The sequence below is a fragment of the Carassius gibelio genome, chromosome A21 (genome assembly GCF_023724105.1).
Source record: "Carassius gibelio isolate Cgi1373 ecotype wild population from Czech Republic chromosome A21, carGib1.2-hapl.c, whole genome shotgun sequence".
NCBI classification, from domain to species: domain Eukaryota; kingdom Metazoa; phylum Chordata; class Actinopteri; order Cypriniformes; family Cyprinidae; genus Carassius; species Carassius gibelio.
The window spans coordinates 6,670,101-6,678,973 of NC_068391.1; the positions used below are offsets into that span (position 1 = coordinate 6,670,101).

General features: G+C 35.4%; 1 long non-coding RNA gene across 1 annotated transcript; it reads right to left on the minus strand.

The window, feature by feature from the left end:
* Positions 1-334: 334 nt before the first annotated feature.
* Positions 335-2,507, minus strand: LOC127942114 (uncharacterized). Its single transcript, XR_008149259.1, has 3 exons — positions 1,823-2,507; positions 1,483-1,721; positions 335-1,381 (listed from the first exon to the last, which is right to left on the minus strand). It is a non-coding gene; the product is annotated as an uncharacterized LOC127942114 (long non-coding RNA).
* Positions 2,508-8,873: the final 6,366 nt, after the last annotated feature.

Genomic DNA, 8,873 nt, shown 5'->3' on the forward strand with positions numbered 1-8,873 from the left:
TTACCAGAAAAAAAGAAATCATTAATTCTGACACCCTATTTATTATGTGTACAGATGATTAATGCTTTTTCTCCAGTGAATGCACTGATTCTTGTTAAAAGACACCAATTCGAAACACATTTGATGGATCCAAAATGAACCAAGAAACAAAGAACACAGTTCTTTTTGCAATCAAACTGTATCTGCCCTTACAAATGGATCTGAGATTTTATTTATTGGATTTTTAACAATTACAATTACAATACAATACAATCTTCCCATCCCCCCCACACACACACAGCTTAAGAAAAAAAAAAAAAGGGATTTTTTTAAAATAAATAATAATAGTATATTAATAATAATAATAATAATAATGAAAATCTTGAGACAAGACATCCTAGATTTCCCAGCATTGACAGCACGGAACCAAGTATTCCACATTCCCTAGAAGAATTGGTACATGTTCATAAAATACATAGATCACACATTATAAGCTACTAGTCCAGAAAACAAGAGAGCTGACACACACACAAAAATAAAATAATAATAATTATATAGTGGTTTAACAGAAACAGACATTTATACAGGACCGGCATGCACACATTAAAAAAATAAAAAATAAATAAATTCTTAATTTGCTGCTTATTAATAGTTCGTAAGGTACAGTAGTTGTTATGTTTAGGTATTGGGAAAGATTAGGGATGTAGAATAAGGTCAAGTAGAATAAGGCATTAATATGTTCTTAATTAGCACTAATACATGGCTAATATTCTAGTAATATGCATGCTAATAAGCAACTAATAAGTGTTACCTATTCTAAAGTGTTACCTAATGTTTATATTAATATTATTTAAAGCTTTAGTTTCTGTGTATAAGTTTTTAAAATACATGCCATTCCTTATAAATAGAAAATGCATGACATCTTGTTGCATGTCATCATAAACTCTGCACGGTAACCTAGAACAGCCAAAAACATTTGAAATGTTGCAGTGTAAGAATCAAGAGAACGTTGAGTGTTCTGCATTCACAATGTAATTTAACACAACCCCCGCACTTTCTCTCGGAATAATCAAAAGGGTCAGTTGGATTACACACCCTCAGGAAGTTACAGCCTCATTCCTTTAAATTGCACCACACTCAGAATTGATCAAATTCAGCAGCTATCCAACAATATATCCTCATCAGAATGCTAATACAAGGAGCTTTTCGACTGTCTGTAGAATGCATGAGAGATGCTGTCGTAGAGAGCCAGGGCCTGGAGACATGCAGCCAGACAGAGCAGGAAACAGCAGGTGAAAAAAGGCCTTTTGTCCCTGTCCCGCTATTAATCTGAAGACTATAGAGAAATCCCAAAGGAATTAAACGTGTTACTCCTAAAGCTTTTTTGCTCTTGCCGGTCTGACTGCAAATTAAAAGATGGGGAGGGGGAATAGTGAAGAGGGAGGGACTGTTAATTGCTTGCCAATCAATAATTCTATAATTACTTTGTGACAAATGGCCGACCTGCAGTGCTGGAACTGGTGTGGAAAGGAAGGGTTCAGGTGTCGGAGGGGACGCGTAGAGGGGGTTGAGTACAACCAGGAAAGGAAATATTTGATTTTGTGCCTACAAGCGCCGTCACTCTGGGCACTGTGACGTGGAATTTGTGTCAGGTTTAAACAAGGCGGGTAGGTCTCCAGGGAGCTTCTGTCTGGGGCTTCAGTGAGAGTGAGAAGGGAGAGAACAGCAGCAGGCCTGCATCCCTGAAGAAATCACAGGGTGAAATTCATTCACAGTGAGATCCGAGGCAGATTTAAAAGGAATAGTTTACACAAAAATGAAAAAGGTATCATCATTCACTCACCCGCTTAACACTCCAAACCTGTATGAATTTTTCTCCATGCAATTAGGCTCTCAAACTTCAAAGACGATGCAGAAGCACTATAGAGAAGGATCATAAAACTGGTCCTCGTGAAAACCCTGTATTTTCCAATAGGTATTCTGAAATGATAGCTTTGTTGAACAATAAGAAAATTTAACAATGGCAGGGAGTTCATGAGATTGTGATAACAAATGCTGAAGATTAAAAATGAAATTAAAACACTTGCATGTACATGCATTTCAGGAAAAAATTACTTGATGATATTAACTATTTGATAAATGGAATATGTTGCTGTGTTATTTTAGTTTAATTGAGATAATATGATAGCTTTTTAAGTGTTTGTTTATATATTTTCCATTTTATTTTAACTTTAAAGTAATTTTTAGTCATTTTTGTTACTTTAAAATGTTTCTACAAAGGTTTTATAAACTTGTATTTCAGTTTAAGTTATTTTATTAAGTTAAACAAAATTATAATGAGAAATGTTTCCCTGACAAACAGCTGAAATAAAAACGTTTTCAGTTGATTTCAAGTAACACTTTTTTAGCTTCAGTTTCAGTTTACTACTGTATAATAACATTGATATGCTGTTGTTTACACTTTTTGTATTTATATTTTATATAAATTCATATTTATATCATCTCATTTTCCAAAATCATCTAAAAATTCCCTTAAAACAGTATTTACTGTAGATTTCCTCAAAGTTTTAAAATGTATTGGGTCTTTAAAAAAAAACTGAGTAATTCTATCAAAGGAAAACATTATATTACATTATATTTAGAATCTTGAAGTTGTTTTTTCATACTACTGGTAGAATTTAATATTTAATTTTAGGTTTAAGATTAATTTAAGTTTTTATTTAACATAAAAAGTATTTTAAAACTGATTTTTAAAAAAACATATGTATTATAGCTACATCAAGGACTTATATTTCTGAGACATATCACCTTCACACCAAATCCATTTTATTGCTTGTCACCATTAACCTTGAAGCAATTAGATTTATTTACTTTCCCTTCAAACTGGACACCGACCTTCGCCCATTGTTACCAAACCCTTTTGTGGATTTTCATGTCTGCCTTTTTCCTTTCAGGGTTGCATTTGCATTATAATAGCACCAAATTTTAATATTTTCAATATAAACCATTTAACTGAATACAAAGCCTTTCAACGAACTGATTTGCATTCCTTCAGCTGACTTTCATGCATCTCTTATGTTTCACAGCAGGTGAAAGAGCTTTTGTGTGCCTAAAATCGTCTCAATTTCAGAGTGGACAAATCTTTTGAAAGAGCATAAAAACAAGGAAAGATGTCAAATGTACGAAGCCAGTGAGGGCCAATTGATCCTGGGCTTCTGCAGACTGTTCAGAAGCCCAGTGCCATCACTGAGCTGCTTTATTCAGTGCTTCTGCCGAGTCTGTGTGTTTGCGCTCAGGTATCACAGGGAACTAATGAAGTGCGGTGGGAGGCAGCCGCACTCACTGTGACATGATAAAGCCAGGCATGGACCACCGATCTCCTGACTGCCAGAGAGCTGCTTGTCATTTAGCACAAACCCCTTCTGGAATATATTAACTATATTCTTACTGCTCAGACAGCAACATAAACCTCCCACAGATTCTGAAGAAATCACTGTACATATTAAGACACGGAATGTTTTTATACCAATGAATCAATAATGTAGGGTTAGGTCAATATGCTGTGTATAGGATATTATTTAAAAATGAATAATTTCACCAAAAAATGAAAATTCACCAGAAATGTACACACCCTCAGGCCATCCAAAATGTAGATTAGTTTTTTCTTCTTTGGAACAGATTTGGATGAATTTAGCTTTCCATCACTTGCTCACTAATGGTCTGCAGTAAATGGGTGCCGTCAGTACTGATAAAAAGAAAAAACATCACAGTGATCCAAAACATGACTGCAATGACTCATACAGCATTCCAGATCTGAATCAGGAGAAAGATATGCACAGATCAAGCAGCATATACTAGCAAAAACAGTTATATACAAATCTTGTCAATAAGAGATGGTATAAAAGTAAAAATACCTTAATGATTTGTTTATTACAAATATGCAGCTTTTTGCTTCAAAAGACATTAATCTGTTCCAATGAAGAAACAAACTCATTTACATCTTGGATGGTCTGAGATTGAGTTCATTTTCAGCAAATTTAAATTTTATTACATTTAAATTGTTATTATTATTATTATTATTATTATTTAATTTTTTTTTTTTTATGCACTGGTAAATGTTGATATTTTGGGCTAGTTTGCTTTTATAATTTGCCTTCTTTCAGATTAGTGGAAATAAATTATCCAGATCTGTAGATTTCAATTAATAAATATCTTTAAATGCCATTTTCTCAAAAAGATTTTTTTCTCCTCATGCACTAGACCAGAAATCTCCACTCCAGCAGCACAAAAATATACCAAACTTTCAAGTTATATATACATTCTGAAAGTTTTTAGAATTTTTTTAATATATCATTTGTGTGACATGAATGTAACATTTTATGATGTGTATTAAACATTTAAAGAAATTTCAGTCTTCCTACACCAGAATGTCACATTTACGTTTGTTCCACTTGGCCTATCCTTGTAATTATCCGTGAAATTTACTAGCAATCACTAAAGGAAAATTGCTTTAAAGTAAATCCTACACCAGTGTAGGATCTTCTGAGACAGAAGTTGAGAGAGAACATCTTGTGCAACAGCTCTGTAGCCTAAAACCGAAACCGAAGGATCTGTAGTATTAATAGAAACCTTCACAGTAGTCATTTCAAAGCCTTAATGCCTTAAGTAACAGTATTAGAAAACTGAAAAAGGTTATTTGAGGGCAGTAGGTTGTGTGCTTAGTGTAGCAATGATCAAAGACTCTGTACCAGTGGTTCCAGTTGCTGAAACTATATTACGAAGCAAAGAGGCCAGAGCTGTAGCTCAGGGCCAACTTTTGATGGATACTGATTAGTGTGAGTATAAACACTTCCACAATCCTGGCGCGATCCCTTTGTATCAAAACTAAGATGGAATGATTATCTCCAATTTTCCGCCACTCCTTTGATCCCAAATTGTGCCACCTTTGATTCCTTCTGTCCGATTATTGGACATTATCGTATATCATCCGTCATGGCTCCTTTGAAATGTCTTGGTTTCATCTTTAGAACTCTGACTCACTTCCTTTTTGAAGCTGGTAGCACATTCTGATGGCTGGTAGGCCGTTGTGAAAAACTAGCTTGCTGTTGGAGCTAGTTTTAATATGGCCAGCAGGGGGTGATCATTCCCTGACTTGTACGGGTGCAAATATGTCACGGACAGTTGGCTAAACATCTGATGCATATAAGACACAAAAGTAAAAACACTTCCGGAGTGTCAACGTCAAAATGCTTGAATTCTGAAGTGTGTGTCACATTCTTTAACATTCTTTTAACGTTTAACAAAGATACTGTGACACCAAGCCCCCTTACAAAAGAATAAACCCACCACACAACTGTGAAGGCAAGCGCTTGTCAGGATCAATTCAACTCAGTTTTAAACATTACACATCTGTTATTGTGGCGACATTTCCACACCTCGAAATGTGACGATGAACGAAACAAACTTTGATTGGTTCTTTGACATGTCAGTCAAACGGCCTCATGGGTGGCGGGCCTTGGCCAATGAAAGCTGCCATGAATCCCAGACCTTCAGTCTCCAGACTAGAGAGCAAAAATCTTAGTATAACGAGTCCAACTTTTTGAATGTAAAACGAAGCAACCTCCTGATAAAGCGTTTATACAGGCACCTGTTAAAAGGAGCGTCGTTCAGATGAGGCATTAAACTTGCCTCCTGACATTCTGTAGTAATTAAAGGGTTAGTTTATCGAAAAATCAAAATTATGTCATTAATAACTCACCTGAGACCTCTGTTTATCTTCAGAACACAGTTTAAGATATTTTAGATTTAGTCCGAGAGCTCTCAGTCCCTCCATTGAAACTGTGTGTACGGTATACTGTCCATGTCCAGAAAGGTAATAAAAACATCATCAAAGTAGTCCATGTGACATCAGAGGGTCAGTTAGAATTTTTTGAAGCATCGAAAAAACATTTTGGTACAAAAATAGCAAAAACGACGACTTTCTTAACTCAGAGGTGTCAGCCACATTAAAAAGTTAAAAGCTTAAGTAATTTGTGGATAAATGGGTATTCGAGACGCGAACCATTTAAAGCGATTCAGTTAGATTTGGTTAACTCAAAACGATTTGGTTACATCGAATGATTCGTTCGCAAACTGGATATCACAAACTGCTTTGTTTTGAACTCTCTCACAACAGACACGGAAGAGAAGAAAATGCTGAATAAAGTCATAGTTTTTGCTATTTTTGTACCAAAATGTATTTTCGATGCTTCAAAAAATTCTAACTGACCCTCTGATGACACATGGACTACTTTGAAGATGTTTTTATTACTTTTCTGGACATGGACAGTATACCGTACACACAGTTTCAATGGAGGGACCGAGAGCTCTCGGACTAAAATATCTCAAACAGTGTTGCAAAGATAAACGGAGGTCTCATGGGTTTGGAACGACATGAGGGTGAGTTATTAATGACATAATTTAGATTTTTCTATGAACTAACCCTTTAATTCCCCACCTTAATCATGAATTTGACTTGAATGTTTAAGCTGGTAGCGCATCCTGATGGCCGCATTGAGCTTGTCAGGGTGCGCTACCTCTCTAGAGCAGCTTTATTAAGGCATAGGTTACGAACGCAGCTGTGGCATGCAGAAGGTCTGTGGCATGCAGAAGAGTCTGGTTCCTCTAGGAAACATCTTGAGCTGCTGTATGCATCTGCACACGCATTTTTCTAGCCTCTGTTCTTGTTCTTTTACACAAGCACTGCTCAAACACTGCTTCACAGCAGTTCAGTTTTTCCTTGTCAAAAATACATTTATTCTGGTTCAACTTGTTAAAGCGAGCAAGCTGATCAAGTACTAAATTTTGTTTCTTTCTGAACAAGAGACTAGACATACTTACAAATTCCTTGTCTGCCTAGATTAATTACTGCATTTACATTACAGTGCAGTGTATGAGAACTGCAGCTAAACACTAAGAAAACAAGAGGTCGTGTTTGGGGTAAACAGTGAATGGCTAAGGGGTTGCTTTCTGAAAATTCTGAAAAACATATAACTACTTTATATCTTGGTGAAGATTTCAAAATAAGCAGAAGATTTATGTGCAAAATTTAATTGGTAAAAGATAGAGTGGGGTCCTGAAATCTGAGAACACTAGTTAAATGTTTCTGGTGTGTAATTTCCTAATTTAATTCCACTTTTCAATTGTTAATTGTTTTTTTAAATGTTATTCATCTGTTTTAATTTTAAAATAGAATATATAATCAGAATAACAGGTTAAACTGAAACTTAAAATTAATTCCAGAATTCATTGTATATTCTACAATATTCTTGGTAAACATTGATCAACATATTATCCAGCATAATTTGAAAATGATCCAAATAGCAATAAATAAATAAATATATATACATATATATATATACATATTTACTGTGGAGTTCACAGGATCACATACTGGCTTATATCACTCTTGCACTGTGGGACAAAAAATCCATAAAATTACAGAAAAAGTACTGGCAGCTCTTTACACAGGACATTATCCATTAACATTTCTGTTAACTCTGAAACTCAATGCAGTGTAAAATTCAAAAACCTGGTAAAACACCTGTAAAATGCAATTTAGTCCTGTGATGGCAAAGCAGAATTTTCAGCATCATTACTCCAGTCTTCAGTGTCACATGATCCTTCAGAAATCATTCTAAAATTTATTTCATTTTATCAATGTTTGGTTATTATTATCAATGTTGAAAACGTTGTGCCGCCTAAAAAAATGTTTGGATAAAAAATACTTATATTGGAATTGTATTGACTGTCACTTCTGATCAATTCAATGCATCCCTGCTAAATAGAAGTTAATTTCTTATAGGAAAGAAAAGACTCCGGTTGCAAGCATCAATCATTGACCTTTACACTGTATAGGTCAATATACAGTGGTGGTGGATGACCCAGCTCATAAATGTCAATAGTCTATTCACTTTCTTCCTGGAAAACATAATAAAAAGCAAATGATGTCTGAAATAACATCTGCCTCCTTTTATGCATCAGAATACACTCAAAGACCTCAAAATCATGCAGCACTGTGCAGCCACAAACTCAACAACCTCAGCACTGGCTGTACAGTACATGCAGTATATTTAGAACTTATGCAAATCAACATTATCTTCTCCTACTTGGTGTCTTTTCTCTCGCTCTCTAAATGTAATGTACAGATCAGAGTTTCTTATGAAGTTTTAATTGGAACCCCAAAAGCTTCTTAGTTCCCTTGCAGAGTCGTTCTGCAATAGGTCTGTGGTGCAACTAATTACTTTTCCGAGCCGGCATAATCCCCAAGACAGATTCTCAAGAATTCCTAAAGATATTTAAGACCTTTCTGAACACAAAGTGTTAGGTCACAGTGCCATGGACAGGTATCATATACAGTAAATATTCAACATCCTGGAATTAATTGAGGAAGAAAGTCATTTCACAAAAAGATCATTTGGAAGGCTTACTAAAAGACAAGTTTGAAAAGTCAATGCCAACACCCAGCATCTCTCAACAGAGCGGTCCTTTGTGCTCTACAATTTCCATTCCCTCATTTATCTTTGGGATACATCTTGCAGACTGACATGACATTAATGAGCAAAAAATTCTCTAAAACTAATTTGAGTCTCAAACTTATGGGGGGTTTTATGCTAGATTTAGATAATGATGGAAAACCAGTTTTGAGTGGCACATCAAACTTCCCCTGGCTCATTTGTGCTCAGATCAGCACAGATCTCTCATTAAATGGCTTGCAAGCTGCAGACCGGAGTCTTTCATTGGCATAGGCGACCAGCAGACTGACTGGAAAATAGCAGCTCAGAAACTGAGGGAGTGTTGAATTCTGGCAATACTTACTGTCTGAGTCAGTCTCTTTAACTCTGGAGATGAGATGC